Genomic DNA, 26,843 nt, shown 5'->3' on the forward strand with positions numbered 1-26,843 from the left:
TCTGCCCCCCACCCCCACCTCACGGGCACGGGCCATTCCCGGCCAGGAAACGCCGTGGCGCCGCGTTGGGCCTAACTCGAGTCCTGCTGCCTCCCGGGAGTGCCGTGCGCCGCAGCCCGGGCCCAGGCCTGGGACAAGGTAAGGGTCCAACAGAAAAGAGAGACCTACCCTCACGACCGGGCCCCGGGGGAGGGAAGGGTCACCTCCTCCGTCTCCCCGCGCTTGCTCTCGGGACGTGGGCCTGGCCCTCCCCAGGCTCTCAGTAGGAGGATGTTGCCCCTTCTCATCCCCCTCGCCGCCCCCTACACACCGTTGCACCCCTTTCCCAGGCGAAGAGGCCCCATCCGTAATCTCGTCGACCCCACTACCCTTTTCACGTCTTTCCTGGGTCAGGACGCTTCCCCTCCCCCCACGCCTCTTCACCCCTTTTCCCGGGAACTGCCTACTCCACGTTTACCTTTTACTTGAGGATAGGCCTCTCACTGCTCTCCTCTCAAAATACACAGGCACACTTTTTTTCTCCTCCCCAAACGCCACCCCCACCCCCGTTCGCGCGGCCTTGTGACAACTCTGATCCCTCTCGGGGGGGCTTCGATCTCCCCACCCCACCCCCGAATGTTCCTGGACGCCTTCCCCCTCGTCCTGGGGTCCCCATCGCAGATGATTGCTTCGTTTCCCACACTAAGGACATTACCTTCGCCACCCCCACCTCACATTCTTGGGCTCTCAGTGGCGTAAGCCCCAGAATATCTGAGATGGCCTCACTGAATTTGTAGGGTTCTAGCTTGGAGTTGAGCCAGATTGTGTCGTTTTCCCTGCCTTGGGCGTGGAGAGCGATCGTTTGCGAACGTCTTTAAAGGCAGAAAAATGTAGCCTTTATCAATTCTCTTTCCCTCTGCGTGGAAGCCAGGGATGCGAAGTGAATGGTGGTGAGAAAAAGCCCTGGTTTTTAAGTAGGTGAATCGCGTGAGAGGGAAAGTTTCTGTTGGGAAAGCCCCTTCTATGCTAATTTGTTCTACAGAGCTCCTTTGCTCATCTCACTTCTTGGGAATAACTGGTCTTTCCCTTGGATACTGATGCTGCAGCCAGCTCTGCTGGTCTGGGTCAGGGGTGCGTGTATGACCTGCATTTTCTGCTTTCTCATGTTACTTGTGCAATGTGTTCACCACTAACTCATTTCTTGCCCAGACCTCTGGGTTGCATTGGGCTTTGTCTATACTTGGTTTATTTTTCCAGTTTTCCCCGTTCTCATAGTACTAAAAGAATCCCCAGGTTCTCTGCAAATTTCCTTTATCCCTTGATGAAACGAGTTGCATTTAAATGACATATTTATGACCAAGGTCATATTAACATTTTTGTTGGGCAGATGTTACATATTACATAGCAATACTGTGATTAGGGTGGATCCAGCTGAGTTGAGTGTTAAGAGCTTTTCAATAGAATGTGTACCCCCTATTTGGGAAATTTTCTTCATTAGTTTTATATCAGTGTTTGTAGGTCACTCTGAGAGGAAAATTATAAGTGGTAATTTGAGGTGTGTGGAATCTGAGCTAGTAAACCTCACCTTTTCAGAGGTTTCTGGGCCTGTTGGAGGACAGGAAATTTTTTTATTAGATTTCTGCCGGTTTTTTCAGGAGGATCATTAGTTTTCTTCTATAGCCAAAAATTCTGGCTCGTTATGGGATTAGAATCTTTTAAGGTTTACTCAGGATGTCACTATGTAGAAAAATGATTATGTTCTTTGGTAGGACACAACACAAGCTTCTTTCTTTAACTGCAAATTTAAATTTGAGTGTAAAGAGAATGTTTAGCAAATTGGCCTTTTAAAGACTAAAGGTTAATCTTCACTCCTAAATTGGTGCCTTATTGAGTGTATATTTGGAATTTGGTAAATGTTGATTTTTCTAATAAAAATCCACAGTTAAAACTAAAAGGGTGACCTTAGGATTGTTTCTTTCTCAAGGCATAATTCCAGCCCTTCTGGCATGGAGCACTGGTCCAAAAAAAAAAGAATGTGTAAGGAGTGGGGGTGGGGTAAGAAGAAGGTTGTTCCTTTGGGTTGGATCACAGGGGTGAGTATACAAGGCAGCAGCAGCTGCTGGCTCTGGAGCTCTGGTTGCTACGTGAGAAGCTTGAGTAGTGCTGGCTGCTGTCTCCAGGGAAGGACAGCAGTGCAGCGTCCATTAATGCTGTTGGCTGCAGGGAGCTGCACTTAGGCAATGGCTGCTTCAGGGCTAAGACGGAAACCTTGCTTTCCTGGGAATTTTCACTGCTGTGCTGGTTTGCATTTTATTGGTGGGGAGATGAGAATTAGCAATTCATAACCTTCTACCCATTTATGGATATCAGCATTTGGAAACTGGATCGTGGTTAAAGACTTTTATGTTTGGTTTTTGTGGCAGATTTTTTATTTTAATCTTGGGATTTTGCTTGGATAGGACCAGAAGTTCCATTTGAGTCCTAATTTTTCAATCCTTTTAAAACCAAGGTAATAAGAATTTAAGGATCTTCCTGAGAACCAGAATGGGGAAAATATCAGTTGATTTTTCTGCAGCTGGCATGTTTTCCTCCATCTTTTTAATCATTAAATCAATTTTAATACTTTATTTGTACGGCTTCTTCCTTCCAGTTGTTAGACCATACTTACCTTATTGAACAGATGCTTTTGCTAAACATTTTACTATATTTAGGGTCTTAAACTCTAGAAACAACTGTCCTTTGCAGAATAATTTCTATATATAAATATCAAGTATTTTCTTATTTTCTGTTAGTAAGTAATAGATTTCTCCAAATTAGATTATTTCTTTAGAATTTGACCTGTGATACTGATTAATTATGTGTTGCGTATAGTTGTCTAACATCACAAGGATGTATATGTTTGACAGTGATCCATCTGAAATATGACAGACCAGAAGGAATACTCAGAAATTGAATAAACCTAGTATACAGGATACTTGAGATGATAGCCTCTAGGCCCTTTATGTAGTCTGTCTTCTTCCACGGTTCCCACAGTTTAGGAAGATCTCTGATCAAGCAGAACAGTTTGTTGAGTATGGAAGTACTTGAAGGAGAATCACCAGCCCCATATACCATCAGTTACATCCAATATTTAACAGATGCCCGTTATTGTCTCCCCCTCAGACTCATGCATCCTACATATATATATTTTTTTACTTCAGAATTTTAGTATGTTCAGTTTTGTGTAAATGAACCCAGTCATCTGTAATGTGTAGTATGACTCTGGCGTTTGTGGCGGGAACCAGAAAGAATGGAAATGAGTTTTGTCATTCACAAATGTTGCTTGCATTGTCTTTCAGTGTTGCAGGGGGACTAATGAAACAGAACCTTTAATGGATAACGTTTTAGGTGGTTCTAATTCTTATTACTATCACATATAAAAGATGCCATATCAGATAAGTATGGTGTCACTCATACTGGCTGTTTAACATAGATACAAATGTCTTTAAGTTGTCTTTCATATAATATGAAAGCTACCTTATAAAATAATTGCTTTTAACTTGTATTTCCTGTTCGGAATCCCTTTGAGATCTAATATAAGATCATTTCCTTAAGAGCATAGAGGGCCTTTTCATAGAATTTCTTTAACCAGCATGTTTGAAATTTTTACTGTCTTCTGATAGTGTTTTGTGTCCAGAAATGTACATACTTTTTGGATTTATTTTGGCCTTTCTGGAGGAGGATGGCCACTTCATTTTTTCCCTTTGGACAGGAAAATAATATTGTTCAAAATGCAGATGTGCAGACAACCACTTTTACTTTATCCTCTTCATATTCAAGTAATTTATGAAATATTGGGCAAAAGCTAAGGACAGTCAGTGATTGTTGGATACATCTTACCAGTGAAAAAGTGGATCGTGAATAAAATAAAGTTTTCTTATTTTTTGTTATTTAGGACAAACGAAACTTCAACTCTGCAAAATTGTGAAATAATATATATTTAGTAATACAACTGATGGTTATTTGTAAAAAGAAAAAAATTCTTTCAGTCACTCCTCAAAGTATAATGTACCTATGATAAATAACGATTGACACCATTCCTTGCTGCCAAAAATTCCAAAGTATGTGGTGAAATGGCATTTTTAACCTTTCTGTTGATGCAGTGACTTCTCTTGTGGTGAAGATTCAGGGTAGTTCATGAGAGGTTAACAGAATATCATTTCTTTAATTCCTCAGTACATACATTGTTTAATCAGTTAGTCTTATGAAAAATGTTGTGTTGTATATTCATTCTGAATTGAGTAGATACCCCATAGCTTGGTTGGGGGGGCAGTGTGTTGGAAAGCATTGCTTTAGAGAATTCTTATTCTGACAGTATATGAAACTCCTAACACTTATGAAGAGAAGTATAAGAGATAAAAGGAACAATGAAGCAGAATCTCTGTCTACTTTATATCCGCTCTCACCAAGCAAGGAATTTGTAATCCCATCCTGCCTCACTCAGTTTTTCCATCATATTGATTTTGTTTGCTGAATACCTCAGGGAGAGATGTAAGGGTCACTTTAAGTATCTTTGACATAAAGACAGGGATAAGGAATTTCCTGCTTATTGGAATAATGTCTTAGTTTTTTAAAACACTACGATTATTGGATGTCTTTATCTGATATATGTGTCTTGATAGGATCTTACCGATATCTGTGCTCTTCTGTCTTCTCTTGAAGTATGAACATTCTCAAGAGTTTTGATGGCAGATTGAAGTAGTAATCATTTCCTTAGCCGTGTTAGTCATGTATATACACCTAGAGCTGAGGCTACTCCTTGGCCTGTGTTACGAATCACAGAAAAAGCAGTAGATGTAGGACTTTACTCAGAATGTCTCTGTCTGGGGAGTCAAGTTTCTGATGTGCTACCTAGTTGAGGGAAAATGCAGAATTCCTCGCTGTGCTGTTTGAAAAATAGATGGAAGGATGGGAGGAGCCAGAGACGTCTGCAGCAGGACTTGGTCTGAGTAGAAAAGGAAGATTTTTGTTTCAAATTGCCAGCTGCTTATGGCAAACTGACTCGCTTTTTATGCCTCTAGTTGGCCTGTCAATATGGCCAAACAGCTAGATAAGTGCAGGGCAGGACAAAGGGCTCTTTGCACAGCAGGGAGGCAGTGCTGGTGGGGGAGGGGTAGGAGGTGGGAAAGGCAGGAGGAGGAGGTTCTTTTCCCTGGGAGATGATTCAGTTTGGCTTACAGTTAAAGAAAACATTTATAGTTCCTACTCAAGCGTTGAATTTGTGCCAACCATATAATGGTAACCCCAAATTTAGTATATCCCTGAATGTCTGGTAGGAACCCATCCCTTCCTCCAAGGAAAAATGAAATCTTAAAGCTTTGTATCCCCCTAAATTCAAATCACCTCCCCAGTAGACCAGTTCTAGAGCATCTGACTGTTGAATTCTCATTTAAAAATAGGAAAGAATATTGTATCTGAATAAAACCTTTATATTTCAGTATGTATATTGTCCATATTTGATTATTGGGTTAGACCAGAATAGTAGAATGATTTGTTTCCCTTTGTAAAATAGTTACATATTGTTAGCTGCAATTTTATATCAGTGTTATGAAGAGCACGCTTCAGCATTCAAGTGTTGGGTTGCCATCATGTAAAATGTTAACTAAAGAAAGGCTGCTTATTATTTCAGTCTCATCGCTACTTCCTGGACAACCTGATATTCCCTGGAGATTACCCAACCTCCCTTTTAGGTTAGGCACAACCTTATTTGATACGTAAGTGCTCAGCTCCCAGCTGCAAGTGGGGTGGTTGCATCTAGCTTATTAGAATTAATAATCACAGAGTTGGAAGAGATCTGACATTATTCCTTTATATGAAATCATAATGAAATAATTCAAAGTTTGTGTAAGTTTGCATTAAAATGTTAAAAGGATCAATGTCCTGAACAGTATTTATAGTTACTTTTAAAATGTTGAACAGTGCATGTGTGCCTATTCTTTTTGTTTGGTTGGGTTTTTTGTGCCAGTTGTTGTTAAAAAACCAAAATATTGAAGAATTGCATTTACAGACAAGTTAGACAGCAATTATTTTGATTGCAAAAGGATTCCTACATTAAAAAAAATATATGCTGAAATTCTTTTAAATAAATGCTTAATATATTTTCCGAGAATTTGATTTTTAGATATAATTGATTTGAACTCAGTTTTCTAAGAGTACTTCTGTTGCTTGAATTGAGATACAACCTGCATTGCAATGTTACTAAACCAGACTTAGAGTTTTCCCTTATATCCAGACTGCAGGCGATAACAGAGGAAACTGGAGTGTTAACTTTTTTTTTCTTATGGATTTAGAGCTTGTGGCTGTTAGCAAAGAAGAGGTGTTTTAACTCAACAGAATAATTAAAAATATCTTTAATGCACATTTTAATAGTAAGCAAGCCTGACCATGTTTTGTGTCTTCTCCCTTAGTAAAAGAAATATAAATGTGTTACCCACTTACCATATTTTTATGCACAGTGGTCTTGGCAGTAATGATATATTTTGACCTGAAAAAGGAAATTTGAGTGACTAATTATTCCCATTAGACTATTTTTCATGAAATAGTATCAACATTAACATGAGATTTAGTGGGCTGCATTTTATATTATTATAGAAATTTAGGGTAGTCGTTTCTTCTCTTTAAAGTTCATTCACATGGATTATTTCCATAGGTTTGTGTGACTAAAATAGAAGCCACCTAGTTCAAACCCTGGCCTCCATTTCAGACAGTTTCCTCTACATGTCCTGAGACTAACATTGCCAGCACTAGGATAAGCGTCTTTTGTGCATATACATGTGCATGTACACGCACACAGGAATGTGCACTCCACTTTCCGGGTAACTAGAAATCTCGTCATCCTGGCTTCTAGTACTCCTATTACCTGAATCTTGCCAGAGTCCCTAAAAAGTTCCTGGCAAAAGTGGGGAAGGGGCATGATTTGATCCCACAGGTTTTGATAACTATTTGGCTCCCCAAACAGTTCATCTCATTTGCAATAAGACATAGCCAGCAGTAGGCCAGAATGGAGGTAAAACGCAGCACCGTACCTCTTGTCTGTGCAGCTGCTCCACCTTACTTCCTGCTATTATCCCACAACGCCTCTCCCTAGCAAAAAAATAAAATAGGACAAAGGGGAAAAATTGGGTTGGCAGATATGATTTTTATTATGATTAGATTGTGGGCTTGTTTTTTATGTACTTAAATACAAAGCTTATTTGTCCTATTCTCAAACAATTCTCAAAAGTCCATAGCAAAAGAGATTTTATAACTGAAGTATCTTCTATTCTCTTTCTTGATAAACCATTTCAATTGTTAGCCTTCCGGGGAAAAAAAGATGTTTTTAAGCATACTTGTGTTTTATTGGTTGGTAACACAGTCACTATTAGCACCAAATGCCACCATATTAGCTTGAAGAAAGAAAAGAATTTCTTCTGTAGATAATGTTTGCAGTTTGAATTGGGAATTACTAACTTGTATAACTCAGATTTATGATAACAGTAAGGTTAAAAAAATTAAACCTTGATGAATCTACCCCTTTGCCTTAGTGGAAGTGGAATTGTTTGAATATAGATTTTTTTTCATCCTTCAGAGCTCTTTCTTCAAGCTGCTAATTTATGTTCTTCAAGCCTTGTTTTTTCCGTACCATCCCCCCATAAGAAATTTTATTGTTTTCTGATGGTGAAAGTTTCTCATCCCCAGTCCTGAAATGTGAAGACTCAAGTAAAACCTAGTAATCTAATAAGGCATGTGCACTGCTGAATATAGTAAGAGGATTATTTCATAATTCTTAGAAATTATGGTCTAGTTATAATGTTCCAGTATAGTGTTAGCATATTTAATAATGTTGGCTTGTTAATTTTGGTGTATGTCCATATGGATCTCCTTGTTTTATATTCGCACCCATTGTTTGTCATTTTGTTTAAGGTTGTTTTCTTTTTTTTTGTCCCCCCGTCTTTGTGGGTTTTTTTATTTCTGTCCTGTTAGGATCTTTGGCCTGTGTTGAAAAATTCTGTTTTCCTTCCACCAGCCTCTCTGTGTTCCTCAACACATACAATTTGTTTTCTGTCACAGCTCTGTGAAGGAGGATGATCTGCAGTTAATAATCAACTGTTCAGGCATTCTTGATATCAAAGGAAGGCTTTTTTTATGAGGAATAACCTGGAAGGACCTGTTGGCAATTACTCTGCCTTTATGTTACATTTTCCTTCATTGATGTAGGCTGTTGAGAATTGACTTATTTTATAAGAGAAACCAGATAGGAATGGAAGAGCCACAGTTACATATGGTTATTTTGAAAATAAATATTTAATATGATAACATTGGGATAGAATCTAAAAGGCACTTTTTAAAAAAAAACCTACATTTTCTAAAAACAAAGGTGTTTAATCACCTAAAGTAAAATAAAGAGAAAGACTTTTGAGGCACTGTGATTGATTGCATACTGAACATTTAGATTGCATGCTGTAGCATTAGATTGTTGGATGACATAAACTTTTATTTTCAGCAGACAGATTTATTTATGGCAATTGAAATTTTAATGTTATAACTTAATAAACAATAAAAGGTTGAAATCATGTCAGTGCACATTTTAGGATGGGGCTAAATTATAGGGCTCCGTGGTAAAGAATTTGCCTTTCAAGCAGAAGATACAGGTTCAATCCCTGGAGAAAGAAATGGCATCCCACTCCAGTATTGCCTGGGAAACCCCATGGACAGAGGAGCTTGGCAGGCTAACATGGCATGGGGTCGCAAAGAGTCAGACTACTTAGCAACTAAACAACAACAACAAATTGTACCAAATTGTTTCATATTTTCATATTTAAACTACTTTTATTGGAAAAACTTAACCAAATATTTAAAAAACTGATTAAATGGGATAAAGTATTTAGAGCTTAACAGGTACTCATTTCTTGGTGGCACATATTATATAAGCAATATTAAAACCAGATACTTGCTAAAGATTCTTTTTTAAAAAATTATGCCAACATCCTGTATGAAACTCTGCAGTTACTATAGCCATACCGCTTTAGATTAAGTAGGTGATAATGCCAGTGCTCTTTGGAGCCTGTGCTGGATGAAGTGTTTTTGCTTTTTCTTCCTTACTTTACCCTTAGGCCATTAAGATTTGAAGTGTTGCTACGCATAAGGTATCCATTCATAAATTGAGTAGGAGCCTGATAAGGTCTTGTGTGGAGGTTCATGGGAAGACATGTATTTTTAGAAAAGCAAGGCTCTGGGTAAGTGTAGTTTTCCTCTCATAGTTTATCATGCACAGTTGGTATGAAAAGGAATAGCTGGACGTTTGTAGAATATACTAAGCCCCAAGAGGAGAAGTAAACATATCTAACTTTATGATACAACTGTGCTAGGCAAGAAGGATGAAACAGTTTTTTTGTATAGAATACCTTAGCTTTTCTGAACTCTATAATACTAGAAATATGGTTCTTTGGAAAATAGTTAACCCAGAGGATTGAGTTGAATATACTGTGAAAAATGATTTTTTTAATTTAATCTTTTATGGATAGAGTGACCTTATGTCTTGGTTTCCCTGGGACACTCCTGATTTATGTCTCCCAAGTAATTAGTAATGGCACCCTTTTCACTCTCAAAAATGCCCTGGTTTGGGCCATAAATTATATCCTCACCCTAATTATAGAGGATCGTGGGAACTTTCTGTCACTCTGTAGCAATGCAGTTTTTTTGGAGCTGTTCTGATTGTCTTCTTTGCTAGGATTTTTCTGTTTGCTTCTCTGAACCCTCATATTAGGGTCTTCCCTGATAGCTCAGTTGCTAAAGAATCCACCTGCAATGCAGGAGATCCCAGTTTGATTGCTAGGTTGGGAAGATCCGCTGGAGAAGGGATAGGCTACCCATCCAGTATTCTTGGGCTTCCCTTATGTGTCAGCTGGTAAAGAATCTGCCTGCGATGCCGGAGACCTGGGTTTGATGCCTGGGTTGGGAAGATCCCTTGGAGAAGGGAAAGGCTACCCACTCCAGTATTCTGGCCTGGAGAATTCCATGGACTATGTAGTCCATGGGATCGCAAAGAGTCGGACAGGACTGAGCAACTTTCATTTTCTCTGAACCCCCATTTTCATATGGACAGTTTTAGAATGGAGAAGGAAATGGCAGCCCACTCCAGTATTCTTGCCTGGAGAATCCCATGGACAGAGGAGCCTGGCAGGCTCCATGGGGTCACAAGAGTCAGACATGACTTCGCAATTAAAGAGAGTTTTACAATGCCCTTTTTCTTTTTAGTGGTAGTGAGGAAGGGAATAGATACAGATTTAATTTTTTGTTATGAAAAATTCCAAATACAACAAAACAGAGGGGAAATAGAAAAAATGGACTCCCTTTGAATTTTAATGAAACCATTCCGTTTGATCAAGATAAGGTCAGTACACTGCACTTGGTTGATAAGTTTGTCTTTCTAATTTATAGGTTCTCTTTTCCTCATATTATACACTTAATGAAATTTATCATTGTGTTGAGTTCTTACTGTTGGATTTTGGAAATTGTGTCTCCATGTTCTACTATTAGATGACCCCCTGTGTAAATTAGAGATTAGATCCATTGCAAGTATACTTCATAATAAAGTACTAGGTACTTTCCTTAAGAGTTACATAATGTCTTCTTGTCTGTGTGATGTTAGGCAGCTGTTCAAGGCCCCAGAGAGTTTCTGTTTGCATAGTTTCTATTAAGATTTACCATACTAGAAATTAAAACAGTATTTTTTAATGTTATTAACTAATTTTAGAATAGCAATAACAAATCCTGCTGATGTATGTAACATGATTATGAAAAATAACTTTCCAGTTTTTTTAATGGTATTAACATTTAACAAATCTCTTTGGTGATAGAAGACAACTGTTTCTTATAGTTACTTCTGCATTTAATTTGTTGTGATAAATTGTTTTGGTTGACGACTGAAGAAAATCTGGCCTCCCACAGATACATAGTTGAAAAGAAAAAGCCTTTACTTGCTCCTTGAAAGAATCTAAGAACTTCAGAAGTTCTCAAACCACACTTGGAGAAGAACCGGCTTAGATTCTATCACTGCTTATTTTCTGTAATACTCACCCTCGTTAATTATGTGGGTCCCCTAAAATAACAATTTGAATAGGAAAGGCAAAATCAGTGCTTACTTTTTTTCCCCCTTACTTACTAGTTTTCAAGATAATGGGTTGGTAACTTAGCAACCTCTAGAGTTAAGCCATGAAGAGTCATTATTATTGTGTACTTAGGGTTTTATACCTGTTTGATATGTTTCAGTCTCTTTCAGTCATTAATGTTGACATTTAAAAATTGTCCCACATTTGGCTGTTAGCTCCAAAGCCTTTTTACTCCTTATCAGTCGTTTCCTGACTTGCATTGATTGATCTGTTGCTTTCTAGTGTGACAAGATGTTCCCGGATCATTTTGTGTATTTCCTGCTCCAAACCTGGACTTAACTCATTTCTTCAAAACTGATTTCTTTTAGTGGGAAATGGTATTTAGAGACCACGGTTTGGGTGTTAGAAGTGTTTCGTGCTCTTGGGTTGGACCTTCTTTCTAGACCACTTCCATGGATAGAACTAAAAAATGGCTTCATCCTTTCCTCTTTTTTTCCTTTTTCGAAATACCAGTTGTTGATACTATGTGGCAGCCTGGATGAGAAGGGATTTGGGGGGAGAATGCATATGTCTGGCTGAGTCCTTTCACTGTTTATCTGAAACTGTTGCAACATTGTCAACTGACTTTACCCCAATACAAAATAAAAAGTTTATAAAAAATAAAATATCAGTTGTTGATATTTGATAATTTTTATTTTGAATTTAGTGCTCCATGATATTTTTATAAATGTAGTCTTTCCCCATGCCCCAAATCTCAGTTTCCACTAACACGCAATGTAATTATCATGCTTTGCCCCACATACACACACAGCAGTTTTAGAATGGCAGGCAATGTGATTACTGGAAAGTGAGTTTGTTTTTGCCCTTAGGATATATCTTTCCAGAGATATACAGTCCAGTCAAATTACAGTGGTTTAAAATCACTTGGGATAGATCTTTGTGTGGTTATGTCACCAACTTGATAAACAGGTTAATTTGTTGTATTTCACTTTCAGACTTTGCAGGGATTACTTTCTGTTTTATAATTATATAAAATATGGTTTCTAAGTGGAATTTAAAAATCTGAATGTACTCAGATCTAGCTTCTAGATTTTTCCCATTGTCTTCTTTTCCCATTCCTATTATGTAAGACTTAACAGATAAATTATGAATGATATTTAAAGTGAGATTTTGTCATGGTACTTCTATTATAACACAAGAAGATTTAAGTTAGTTTATTTACTAAAATTATCTGCTTCTAGATTTTTCAGTAAATGGGAACTTTTAGGCCATAGAAGAGGAATATAGACTTTTTTCTTCTGTTGTCCAGAATTTCTTGACTTAATATAGGCAGTTCAAGATAAAAGACTTCTTTTCTCTGGGAAGAAAGGAAAACTTTCTTTCCCCATTTGGGGCATGGAAAAAGATTATATTTATAAAAATATCATATTTGGTAAAAGTTATCAAATACCAATAACTGATAATTTTTTTTTTGTAAACTTGTTATTTTGTATTGGGGTAAACATTCTCTCTCTTGAAATGCTAAATCATTTTCCATTTGTCTTTGATGATTTCAGATACTTGAAACCTGACTAGCACTTGGGCCGTTGGTACCACTTGTAATACAGAGATCATCAATACCATTTTTTGAGTAATTCACCCTTAGACCTGAAATTTAAATATTATCTTAGAAAGTATGACATCTGATTTTTAAGTTTGTCATTTAAAAGTAAAATTACTTGATTTTATATGTTTTAAGTTAAAAATAAAATTGTTGAAAATCTGAAACCTGCCAAATATTAAAAGTTTTATCCTTTCTAATTATAACACATAAAAGAAGTTACCACATCATTTCAGCAGTCTATTTTACATTCTAGTGTATTTATTTTTGTTGCTAAAATACGTTAAATCAAGATATGCCAAATGGTGACATGATAGTAGTTAAAGGTGTGAGTGTTCTGTGGAGAAGGCAATGGCACCCCACTCCGTTTCAGACCTTAGAAGTTGTTTTATATAAACAACTTATATAGTGACTAAAGTTAAAGGGATTTTTTTTAACTCTGGAGTTTTAAGGTATATCATGAGGCCTTTTTAAGTGCCTTCAGATAAAGCTATATAACTCCAGGTTACTCATCTGGTCAGATGTTTGGGAGATTTTTGTTCTTAAGCTTTATTGAGGTATAATTGACAGGTAAAATTGTGATAAATGTATAGCATACAACTTGATGATTTGATATATGCATAAATTGTGAATGGATTCCAGCAACTAACACTTTTCATTCATCACGTTTACCTTTGTGTGTGTGAGAGAGCGCCTATAAATTCTAATCTCAGCAAGTTTCAGTTTTATAGTGTGTGTTAACACTTTAGATCCTTAGACAGCTTTTTCATTGAAAGTTTGTACCCTTTTAGTGGCTTCCCACGGAGAAGGCGATGGCACCCCACTCCAGTACTCTTGCCTGGAAAACCCCATGGACGGAGGAGCCTGGTAGGCTGCAGTCCATGGGGTGATGAAGAGTCGGATACGACTGAGCGACTTCACTTTCACTTTTCACTTTCATGCATTGGAGAAGGAAATGGCAACCCACTCCACTGTTCTTGCCTGGAGAATCCCAGGGACAAGGGAGCCTGGCGGGCTGCCGTCTATGGGGTCGCGCAGAGTTGGACACAACTGAAGCGACTTAGCAGCAGCAGCAGTGGCTTCCCATTTCTCTTACACTCCTGCCAGCCACCATTCTACACTCTGTTTCTGTGAGTTTTTGTTTCTTTTTCCATAATTCCACGTATAAGCAATGATTTCTCCGTCTTCACTTAGCGTAACGCACTCCAGGTTCCGATGTTGTCAAAAATGACAAGATGCCCTTTTTTATGAATAATGTTCCATTGTAGGTAGGTAAGTAGATAGATATCATGTTTTTTTAATACATTAATCGTTCAGCAGACACTTAGGTTGTTTCCATAACTCGGCTATTGTAAATAATGCCGCAGTGAACGTGAGAGTACAGATAGCTCTTCAGGATAGTGATTTTGTTTCCTTTAGACATAATCCCCAGAAGTGGGATTGCTAAATAAAATGGTAGTTCTACTTTTAATTTCTTGACAGACCACCACATGGTTTTCTGTAGTGGTTGCACCAGTTTACATTCCCACCAACAGTGCGTGGGGGTGCCTTTTTTTTCCACATGTTCATCAGCTTTTGTTATCTCTTGTCTTTTTGGTAACAGTCATATCAACATATGTGAAATGATGCCTTACTGAGGTTTTGGTTTGCATTTCCCTGATGATTGGTGATATTGAGGACCTTTTCAAGGATCTGTTGGTCATTTTTCTGATGACAGAGGATGAGATGATTGGATTCCATCACAGATTTGATGGACATGAGTTTGAGCAAGCTCCAGGAGTTGGTGATGGACAGGGAATCCTGGCATGCTGCGGTCCATGGGGTCACAAAGAGTAGGACACGACTGAGCAACTGAACTGAACTTAGGAAAGTACCTATTCAGGTCCCTTGCTTTTTTAATTTTTTTTTTACTTGGCCGTGCTGGGTCTTCGTTGTGGCACTCGGGATCCTCAATCTTGTGGCATGCAAGATCCTTGTTGCAGCAAGTGGGATCCAGTTCCCTGACCTGAATTGAACTCAGGACCCCTGCAGTGGAAGTGTGGAGTCTTAGCCACTGGACCACCAAGGAAGCCCCTGCCTATTTTTTAACTGGAATTTTTGTTGTTGTTCTCTTTTGGCTGTTGAGCTGTATGTGTTCCTCAGATGTTTTTTATGTTAACCCCTTACCAGCTGTGTGGTTTGCAAATATTTTCTCCCATTCCATAATACCTTCTTGTTGCGTTGTTGGTTTCTTTTGCTCTGGAGAAGCTTGTAGTTTGTTTTAGTCTCACTTGTTTATTTTTGCTTCTGTTGTCTTGGCCTTTGGTGTCAAATTTTTTAAAATTTCAGGCAGTAAAGAAGATACTGGTACACACATACAATGGAATGTTACTCATCCATAAAAAGGAACAAAATAATGCCATTTACAGCAGCATGGATGGACCTGGAGATTGTCATACAGAGTGAAGTAAGTCAGAGATGTGTCATATAATACCACTTATATGTGGAACCTAGAAAAATGGTACAAATGAACTGATTTGCAAAGCAGAAATAGTCACAGATGTAGAAAAACAAACTTACAGTTACCAAGGGGGAAAGGTGGATGAATGGGTGGAATGAATTAGGAGATTGGAATTAATGTGTATGTACTGTGCTATGCCTAGTCGCTCAGTCATGTCCAACTCTTTGTGATGCTGTGGACTGTGGCCCGCCAGGCTCCTCTGTCTGTAGGATTCTCCAGGCAAAAATACTGGAGTGGGTTGCCATCCTCCTCCAGGAGATCTACCCAACCCAGGGAGCAAACCCAGGTCTCATGCATTGCAGGTGGATTCTTTACCATCTGAGCCACCAGAGAAGCCAAGTATGCACTGCTGTATATAAAACAGATAATTAATGAGAACCTACTCTGTAACAAAGAGAACTCTACTCATTGTTCTGTGGTGACCTAAATGGGAAGAAAATCTAAAGAAGAGTGGATGTATGTATAACTGATTTACTTTGTGGTACAGAAGAAACCACCACAGCATTGTAAAGCAACTATACTCCAATAAGAATTAATTTAAAAAACTTACTGGCAAGATCAGTGTCAAGGAACTTATCCCCTTGTTTCTTCCAGGAGTTATATGGTTTCAGGGTCTCATGTTCATGTCTTTAATACATTTTAAGTAGATTTTTCTGTGTGATATAAGATAGGGGTCTAGTTGCATTCTTTTGCCTGTGGATATTCTGTCTTCCAGACACCATTTATGGTGAAGAGAGATTATCGTTTCCTCATTGTGTATTTTTTTAATGAATGAAATTTTAATTACTCACATTTTTATTTTATATTTTAGTTATATGCAAATCAAAAAGCCACTTTTAGTTTCTTTTACAGCTACCATAATTTACAGAAAATATAACACCAAAATGCCATTGTATAAATTTACATTTAAAGTTAAATTCAGACTTAAGCAGATTTGTATAGTTAAACTTTTTAAGAAAAATTATTCCATCAGAATCATCAGCTTTAGAAGAACTGATTTATATTTTGAAATGATTTACTAGAAATTTATTCCTTGTATCCCTTTTCTCTTTGGTAACCATAAGTTTGTTTGTTATGTCTATGAGTCTTTTTTTGTTTTGTAAATAAGTTTATTTGTGCTATTTTTTTAATTCCACATGTAAGTAATACCATACAATTTTGTCTTTGTCTGACTTAGTATGATAATCTCTAGCTCCATCCGTTTTGCTGCAAATGGCAGTATTTCATTCTTTTTCATAGCTGGGTGATATTCCACTATACATACTGTATCTTTATCCATTTACCTGTTTACGGACATTTAAGTTGCTTATGTGCTGTCATAGCCTATAAAATATTCTTAACAGTCCTAGTAACAGAGATGCTTCTCAAAATTAAAGAATATCCGAAAAAGTCCTGATTCATAGCTTTTGCTGAATTTCTCCCCATTATAAATTCTTGATATCTTTGCTGAAAATTAGTTTGCCATATATGTATGCATTAATTTCTGGTCTCTCTAGTCTGTTCCACTGATATATATGTCTTTTTATGACAACACTGTACTGTAATTTTGTAATATAGTTTGAAATCAGGAAATACGATGCTTCAGATTTCTTTTTCTTTCTTAAGATTGCTTTGGCTGTTCAGTAAAAAATGCCTTTGGAATTTTGATAGGGATCGCATCAAATCTGTTGACTTTAAAGAGTATGTACACACTTTTAGCAATGTTTCAGTTGATGAGCATGAGCTATCCTTTTGTTTGTGTCTTCAGTTTCTTTCATCACTGTTTTATGGTTTTCGTTGTACAGATCTTTGATGTGGTTGATTTCATTCCTAATTATTTTATCCTTTTTGATGTTGTAAATGGGATAGTTTCTTAATTTCTCTTTCCTGTAGTTCATTGTTAGTGTATAAAACAATTGCTGTTTTAAATGTTGATTTTGTATCGTATGACTTTGCTGAATTTGTTTATTCTAAACACTTTAGGTGGAATATCTAGGGTTTTCTAGATATAACACCATCATCTGCAAAGAGATGGTTTTACTTCTTTTCTGATTTGGATGGCTTTTCTTTTTTCTTGCCCTGGGTGACACAGATACAGGAATTGGGAGTTCTAGAAAGGGACAAAATAATGGCTAAAATTATCTCCCCCCTCCCCCCCAGAAGGCCTGGGGGATAAATCAGGAGATTAGGATTACTATATTACACACTACTATATATAAAATAGTTAACTAACAAGGACCTACTGTATAGCAAGGTAACTCGACTTGGTGTTCTGCAATCCTGTATGGGAAAAGAATCTTAAAAAGAGTGGCTATATGTACATGAATAACTGATTAACTTTGCTGTACACCTGAAATTAACGCAACATTGTAAATCAACTCTGTTCCAGTTAAAATTTTAGAAAACAATGATCTTTGCCCCAAAGCAGAACAGGAACTATAATCCACACACTTTTTTAAAAAAGACTCTACCTTTTAGCAGTGCATGCTGAAATATTTGTGAACAAAATGATGTTACTGGTGTTTCCTTTAGAATGAAGGAGAGGGGAAAGATGAAACAAGATTGACTGTGAGTTGGTAATTGTTGAAATGATATACATAAGTGAAGTCCCTTGTAAAATATTACTTTTTATTACTTGTCTGAAACTTTTCACAATAAAAAAGTTTAAAGGTTAAAGTAAACGTAACAACTTGGTTGTTTTGAGTCTTGTTAAAGCAGGTTAGTAACATATTCAAATGTTTCAGTTTCTCCCCATTGGTGCTACTTGGCTTTTGAGCCCAGTTCCTCTTGTGACAATTACATGATGTTTCCAATCAATGGAAAAACAGAGTGACTACACAGATATATAATGACTTTATACTAAAAACAAACTTTAATATTTTTTAAGTCTTTAAAGAATTCAGGAAACTCTTCCTGACAGGAATTGTACAGGACTGAGGAAGCAAGTGGGTAAATTAATAGTATATTCAGTGTACAGAAGATTTCATTTTATGAGATGGGTGAATTTCTGAAAGGGTATATTACAAATATCACATCAATGCCAAACAGTAAAGATTTCTCTAAGAAAATTAATAGAATATTTGGCTAAGAGTGCAAATTATTCTGTGACTGTTAGCAAGTCTAGTAGTAGTAGACTTGGTGAGTTTGTTAGTAGACTTGGTGAGTTACTAACAAAACTCAAACTGTAGATTTCTCTCTTCCACTAAATACTATTGCCTTGGAAGCAGGAAAGTGGCTCCTATTTGCCTTCCTTTTGATCTCTATTTGCTTCTTTAATATTGTAACCCTGCATACCAATGTGCTAGGTATTGGCTAGTTCGAGTTTTTCTGTAGGATGTAGTAGAAAAACCCGATCTATCTTTTTGGCCCAATTTCTTGCTAAGTTCTATTAATGTTATTTTACTTCATTCTCAAAGTAGTGTTCTAGGGTGGTCTCAATGAACAAACAGTGGTTGCACAACTAGTAATAAAGTGAGTCAACTCTGTATGGTTCCAGGATTTTTTTCATTATACTGCATTACTTAGATTATTTAAGAAAGGCTCCACCAGTATAATGGCACCCCACTCCAGTACTCTTGCCTGGAAAATCCCATGGACAGAGGAGCCTGGTGGGCTGCAGTCCACAGGGTCGCTGAGGGTCGGACATGACTGAGCGACTTCACTTTCACTTTTCACTTTCACATGTTGGAGAAGGAAATGGCAACCCACTCCAGCGTTCTTGCCTGGAGAATCCCAGGGACGGGGGAGCCTGGTGGGCTGCCATCTCTGGGGTCGCACAGAGTCGAACACGACTGAAGCGACTTAGCAGCAGCAGCAGCGGCCACCAGTATAATCTGCCCTTTGCTCTCCTCCTGACTTTCCGCGTTGCCATCCGTCTGTAATTTTCCCCTTTTTCCTCTAGGATTGTTTGCCTAAAATTGGATCCGTCTGCAGGATCTAGATAGAGGAAATGGATGAGGTTTTATTGGACTTTGTCCCCTACTAGACAAATTGTAAATTCTGACCTCCTTGATATTTACCAGGATATTTACCATTCCGTCAGTTACAGGCTTCCTTTATCCCAGACTGCCTGCAGTTCAGGAAAGGGTGTAGATCAGAGGCCTATGAATCCCTGAAATTTTTACCTTGAGTTTTGTCTCTGCATTTTTCTGAGGGAACGGTTCATAAGCTTGATAAGATTCTCACAGAAATCTGTGATTACTCCTTAAAAAGGTTATTAACTATAAACATCCTAGGATTTATTCCTAAGAGAAAAACTTGACTCGGTTGATTTCTTCAGCCTGAAAAAAGGCCCCCTTTGACCTGTTGGGCCAAGCAGCAAACTGTCACAGAGCCTACCTGTGAACATATTCAGTACTTGTTTTCTTATAAAGAATCTGGAAGTTCTTGTATTTTTGAAAATTCAAATAATTTTGCTACTGGAGATCAAAACCTGCTTGTATCAGATTGGCATAGATGCACACTCAGTTGTGCTTGGTAAACCAGTTTTTTCCCAAAGAAAATAACCTTTTGCAAAGGGAGTAAAAAAAAGGAAATCATTAATAATAAGGCTAGATTCTGTAGAGTAAGGAATGGTGTCAAACAGCTTCCAAACATCTTTAAAACTTATTTTGACTTGTAAATTAGGATTTGTTTTTCATTGTAATAGACTGATAGCCAAATAAACATTCATTGTAGGTCCCCCTCAAAACAGACAAATACTGTTTCCTTTTAACAGTTCAGTAACGGAAAGTTGGTAGAAATTTAATGAATATGTATGCTCAAATAATAGCCAAGAGGTATTCTGCTAGAAAAACAGTAATGAGATAGTTGTACCTCAGGTGGATTTTCAAATATTAATGCTAAGGCAAATGGAGATCCTGCCTTATGGGTTTGCTTCTTGCTTTCATATACATATAGGGGAAGAGTTGGACTTTAAAACATGAAACACAAACTTGAGTCTTAGTGGATTCTTAGGAAACTAAATTCATTGATGAGCCGTGGATTGTGTGATTTTTTTTCCTGCTTTAACCAGGGGCTTTCTGGTGGTTTGGCCTAAGAGGTCAAAGGACAGCACCTTCTCAGGCAGGGAGCTGCTTTGGGTTTCCTTTTTGGTTTTTTGGTCACACTTAGTAAATATCATCTGATATATTTATCAGAGTATAAATTGTTTAGCCCCAATTGGAAAAGATCAATTGGCAAATAAAATTTTTGCACTTTTTTTTGAGGCTAAAACTCTGAGATCAAGGTGTTGGCAGGAGTGTTTTCTCCCGAGGCCTCTCTCCTTGGCTTGCAGTTGGTCACTCTCTTGCCTCTTCTTGTGGTTATTCGTCAGTGTGTACACGTACCTGGTGTGTCTCAGTGTGTCCAAACTTTCTCTTATAGGACACCAGTCATATTGAATTAGGGCACATCCTAATGGCCTGATTTTTTAGGCTGTTTTTTAATTGAGACTAAATTGACATATTTCAGGTGTACAATATGATGCAGCCTAACATGCTGCAGTGCATGGGGTCACGAAGAATCAGACACGACTTGGCGACTGAACAACAAAAAAGCATAATGATTTCATAATGATTTGAATACAAAGTCTTGTTAACATATCTCACCTTAAATAGTTTAAAAAAATTTTCCTCTGATGAGAACTTTTAAGATCTCTTAGCAACTTTCAGACTTGCAGTACAGTATTAACTAGTCACCATATTATAGATTATACATACCCCCATGACTCATTTATTTTATAAATGCAAGTTTCTACTTTTGACGCCCCTATAGCCATTTCTTCCACCCCCACAATTTTTGCAGTTTTAAAAAACTGTGCCCAACAAGTTTGGGAACCACTACTCTATAAGTTATTAAGGGTGGTCTACAAGAGATTTATCCAAGTCTGGGGCATAGGATTTCTTCTTATTATTTGTCTTAGTTTTCATATTGGTTATCAAGCACTAGAAAAGGATACGTACAATATTCAAAAACAGTAGTATTGAATATTTAGGAATATTTTACTTAGGAAAAAGTAAGTTTGTAAATAGAAGATGTTTTAACAAAAAGGAAAAGTGGAAGGTAAAACCTAAGATGCTTCATGTTCTCCTCAACTTGATTCAGTGCTGGAATTCTAGGCTTTGCTTACGGTCAGACTCTGATAGGACCGAAAAACCAGCAGAAGCGATTGAAAGAGATGGTAAAATACTTCGGAAATTTCAACAGGGCATATGGTTGTGATTATACTTTGCATAAGAATTTGGAGCAATTTACTAAACTCTTTGTATTCATTTAAAAGTACTGCTTTGACTGTGCCCTGGGGCTAATTTAAGTATTCCTTAATGAAGGGCCTTCCTGGTGGCTCAGTGGTAAAGAGTCTGCTTGCAATGTGGGAGACCCCAGTTCGATCCCCAGGTCCAGAAGATCCCCTGGAGAAGGAAATGGCAACCCACTCCACTATTCTTTCCTGGGAAATGCCATGGACAGAGGAGCCTGGCAGGCTGCAGACTATGGAACTGGAAGAGTCAGCCATGACTTAAGGACTGAACCACCACCATCAGTCAGTAAAGAATATGCCTGCAATGCAGGAGACTTGGGAAGATCCTCTGGAGAAGGAAATGGCAGCCCACTCCAATATTCTCGCCTGGAGAATCCCATGGACAGAGGAGCCTGGTAGGCGACAGTCATGTGGTCACAAGAGTCTAAACCACCACCACTCATTAATGAATGAGAATTTTGGCCCCAGTATAGCTGAAGTGTTTATTGAAACTGGTTTATCAAGGTTTTAATTTTTATTTCTTTATATTTTGGCTGCTCTGCACGGCTTGCAAGATCTTAGTTCCCCAGCCAGGAATTGAACCCAGGCTCTCAACAGTGAAGGCATGGGAGTCCTACCCATTGAACCACCAGGGAACTCCCTGTATCAAAGTTTTAAATTATTTTTCATATTGAGATTTCCAGAGAATAGCTTTACAGTCCATAAGTTAAATATTTTTGATGTTTTGCAGATATGTAAAGTTTCTGAGCCTCATAAAAAATTACTAGCTAGTTGGTCCAGAGATGTTCATCTTCTTCTAGGGAAATAATGTACTTATTTTTCCAGAGCTTTCATTCTACACAGTAACCTACTGTATGAGTAAATATAGGCTAATTTTTGGCTTAGACACACACACAAAAAACCACTGGATACGTCACTGTTTATTTAACTTTACTGTTATCAATACAGTTTATGGCAGGTAGTTTGGTGATAGAATGTTTAATGGTATATATTTGCATTGACAGTGATTTGGGCCTCTTTTCCACTAACTGGATCATCAGGTATCTGCTTTGTGGTTCATGTAGGAATCAGCTATCTACATCCCACGTGTTTCTCTTCTGTGACACTCACCATTGTTAGTACTGTGACCCTTACCATTATTCATTATTGGTGAGTTATTTTTTGAGTGTAAAGTATGCCTTCATTGAGCTGGTGAGCTTTTTTAACCCTAGGTTTGTCATCATTCTAAGGTTCTCGTACTCTTAAGAAATTGCTCATTAAGAACAGCTGGCCAACACCTCAGATATGAGCCATTGCTACTGTGATGATAAAGAGAAGGATAATCAGTCCTCCTCTTTTTAATGCTGTGGTTTCACTTATTTTTGCTTATTGGTGCATAACATATACCTACAGAAATACTATGTCACAGACTGGCTTGTGTGTCTACTCGTGCTTAACTCTGCTACAAGGAGAAACTTGCATTCCCAAGAACACAAGAAATCTTATTATCAACAAACTCAAATCAAAAAATAATTGCATACAGGGACTTAACTTCCCTGGGCTTCTGCTGTAGGGGACTTGGTCACGGAGGTTGGGTAGGGGGGAACACCGAGATCACACATGCCCTGTGGTGCAGCCAAAAAAGTTTTTATAAAATGAATCATAAGCCCCAAAAGCTTTTTTAAAAAATTGCTTTCAATCCTTTTTTTTTTTTTGGCCACATGGTTTGTGGGATCCAAGTTCCCCAACCAGAGATTGAACCTGTGTGCCCTCCAGTGGAAGCAGAATCCTATAACCACTGGACCACCAGGGAATTCCCAGTAATTTTTTTAAGCGGGGGGCGGGGGGGAGACATTTTTTCATAGCCATGTGTGTATAAACATTGCTCAGCAAATCAGTTGATGGGTTACATTAAGCTTTTTATCCATTTTCACTTTTGCAATGAAATGATGGTCTTTCCATATCACTGCCACCTGTCATCATATGCTAGCCACTCTCAACTATATTTAAAATAAACAAGGGACAACTTTACTCAGCAGATGTAATACATACAACCTGTATTTCTGGGATTTACTTTAAAATAATAGTATAGAAGAGGAAAGGTTATAAATAAAATAAGATGACTGTGAGTTGGATGTTCATTAAAGCTTGGTAGGATCTGTATCAGTTCAGTACAGGGTTTTCTGTGATTTTATATTTGTTTGAAATTGCTCTTAATAAAGTTTTTTTAAGGTGCCAAAAAAAACCATATCAGACAAGTAGTGTGAACAAAATTTTGAAGGAAAAGGAAAAAACACAGGTTAATATCTAATTAACAAAGGCAATCTTTTACTCAGGCAAAGGAATTTGAACTAACCCAGTAGATATTAGGTATCCATTTTAAGTCTTAATAGTAGAATGATAATGATCATAATTAGGCCCTAGAAGGATTAGCATTATGGGAAAATGAAGAGTTGAGAACCCAGAGGCCATGAGAGCAGTTCATTGCAACCTTGAATCGTGTTGCTGAATGGATAAAAGACAATTCGTGAAATATTTCAAAGGAGAAAGAATAGCTATTCATCTAGGCTCTCAGTCAGGTGCTAGTGCCAGCACAGAGAAAGGGAGGGATATTTTGCCTCATTTGCCCAGAACTTAGATTTGAACCATGTCTAGTGTAATAGGGGAACATATACCAAATGATTTATAGAAATTTGTTATAAATTTAGTCAATATTTTGGCACTCTTATAATAAACCATATCGATGAGCTTCTTATAGTTTCAAAATTTCTTCTCTTTCCAAGGGTAATTAAAACTGAAGGTATCATATTTTATACTACTGAGGCAGAACTGCTTCAACAGAGTTTTGATAACCTGTTTGAAGAGCTCAGATCTACAGATGCTATCTAGATGGTTAGCATAATTTGTTTTTTGATAACTGGGGGAAAAAATTTAGAGCTTGGTGCTGCCTTATCTCATGAGACAACCACCCCCACTCCAGTACTCTTGCCTGGGAAATCCCATGGACGGAGGAGCCTGGTAGACTGCAGTACATGGGGTCTCGAAGAGTCGGACGCGACTGGGCGACTTCACGTTCACTTTTCACTTTCATGCATTGGAGAAGGAAATGGCAACCCACTCCAGTGTTCTTGCCTGGAGAATCCCAGGGACAGCGGAGCCTGGTGGGCTGCTGTCTATGGGGTCGCACAGAGTCGGACACGACTGAAGTGACTTAGCAGCAGCATGAGACAACTGTAAGAAAGTACTTTGGTTCTGTAATAGTACCTTATCTAAGTTTTACTCTGAATATCCCAGCCCAAATTTAGTGAAAAAGTAACTGAGATCTCCTACTCAGCATAAAAGAATTTTAGAGGTCATCCAGTGCACTCAACAGTATGTGAACTGTGAACTTCCAGAGGTTCAAGCTGGATTTAGAAAAGGCAGAGGAACCAGAGATCAAGTTGCCAACATCCACTGGATCATTGAAAAAGTAACAGAGTTCCAGAAAAACATCTACTTCTAGTTTATTGAGTATGCCAAAGCCTTTGTGTGGATCACAAGAAACTGTGGAAAATTCTGAAAGAGATGGGAATACCAGACCACCTGACCTTCCTGAGGAATCTGTATGCAGGTCAAGAAGCAACAGTTAGAACTGAACATGGAACAACAGACTGGTTCCAAATCGGGAAAGGAGTACGTCAAGGCTGTATATTGTCACCCTGCTTATTTAACTTATATGTAGAGTACATCATGAGAAATGCCAGACTGCATAAAGCACAAGCTAGAATCAAGATTTCCAGGAAAAATATCAATAACCTGAGATATGCAGATGACACCACCCTTACGGCAGAAAGTGAAGAACTAAAGAGCCTCTTGATGAAAGTGAAAGAGGAGAGCAAAAAAGCTGGCTTAAAACTCAACATTCAGGAAACTAAGATCATTGCATCCGGTCCCATCACTTCATGACAATTAAATGGAGAAACAGTGGAAACATCGCTTTTATTTTTGGGGGCTCCAAAATCACTGCAGATGGTGATTGCAACCATGAAATTAAAAGACTCTTGCTCCTTGGAAGCAAAGTTATGACCAACCTAGACAACATATTAAAAAGCAGAGACATTACTTTGCCAACAAAGGTCTGTCTAGTCAAAGCTATGATTTTTCCAGCAGTTGTGTAGAGTTGGACTATAAAGAAAGCTGAGCATAGAAGAATTGATGCTTTTAAACTGTGGTGTTGGAAAAGAGAGTCCCTTGGACAGCAAGGAGATCCAACCAGTCCATCCTAAAGGAAATCAGTCCTGAATATTCACTGGAAGGACTGATGCTGAAGCTGAAACTCCAATACTTTGGCCACCTGATGTGAAGAGCTGACTCATTTGAAAAGACCCTGATGCTGGGAAGGATTGAGGGCTGGAGGAGAAGGGGACGACAGAGAATGAGATGGTTGGATAACATCACCGACTCATTGGACATGAGTTTGAGTAAACTCTGGGAGTTTGTAATGAACAGGGAGGCCTTGCATGCTGCAGTTCATGGGGTCTCAGAGTTGGACTCGACTGAGCAACTGAACTGAACTGAACTGAGTGCACTCAATCAATAGTCTTAATCACTGAATTATTGAGAATTTGTAGTTAACTTTCATTTTAGGATTTTCTTTTAGGCAGTAGAGAGTCTCTTCTAAGGAAGAGACTGTATGAAGACCCTTAGAATTGAAATTATTTTGAAGCTTATGAGAAAATATAGCTTTCCCACTGTGTTTATGGGAGTGTAAAATGGCTTTAATTTTGTGGAGCGTGGTTCAGCATCACTAGTAAATATGCTTGTGCCCGTCTAGTAGTTCCACTTCTAAGAATGTGTCCAAAGGAAATGTTTATACACGTGTATAAAGAAAGGCATATGTACATGCATGCAGTGCAGCATTGTGTATATTGTGGAAAATTAGCAACAATCTAAACATCCACCTGCAGAGGACTGATTTGAATTACAGTACATCCACAGAATAGAATACAGTGTTGTCATTTAAGAGAAATAAGTCTGTACTTATGCATATAAATGTCCAAAACTAAATGAGCCAGGTAGATTAAAGAAGAATAGGGTTATCACTTTCATCTTTGGGGACTAAACTTGTGTGAGAATTTCACTTCTACTTTTTATGCTTTTGTAATGTTTGTATATTTTTATAATATATTTTGTATTATACATTTTGTAAGTTTATATAAAATAAAACACTTAAAATTTATGTTGTTGTGATATTTATTCTTTTATTTATAAGTTAATAAAGATACAGCTGTTGGTCAGGAGAGGATCCCTGTTGTGCATATCAGAATTACTAAGCTTTAAATTCCTTTACTGCTATATACTTTGGCACCTTGTCAGCCAAATAATCACAGGACATGTATGGTCAGGTTCTGTTTGTGTTTTGAAGGTTCTTTCTGCCCATTGTTCATCATTCTTCTTCAT

The 26,843-nt window shown here is 37.9% G+C and overlaps 1 protein-coding gene across 13 annotated transcripts in view; it reads left to right on the forward strand.

Annotated features, from left to right (window-relative positions):
- The first annotated feature begins 6 nt into the window (after nucleotides 1–6).
- SETD5 (SET domain containing 5) overlaps nucleotides 7–26,843 on the forward strand; it is a 76,862-nt gene continuing 50,025 nt past the window's right edge. For all 13 annotated transcript variants that reach the window (XR_825465.1, XM_010842060.1, XM_010842057.1 and 10 more), the window contains exon 1: nucleotides 7–138. The gene's annotated coding sequence lies outside the window, so the exon portion shown is untranslated. The remainder of the gene's footprint in view (nucleotides 139–26,843) is intronic.

The sequence above is a fragment of the Bison bison genome, unplaced genomic scaffold (genome assembly GCF_000754665.1).
Source record: "Bison bison bison isolate TAMUID 2011002044 unplaced genomic scaffold, Bison_UMD1.0 scf7180017864171, whole genome shotgun sequence".
Taxonomy (NCBI): domain Eukaryota; kingdom Metazoa; phylum Chordata; class Mammalia; order Artiodactyla; family Bovidae; genus Bison; species Bison bison.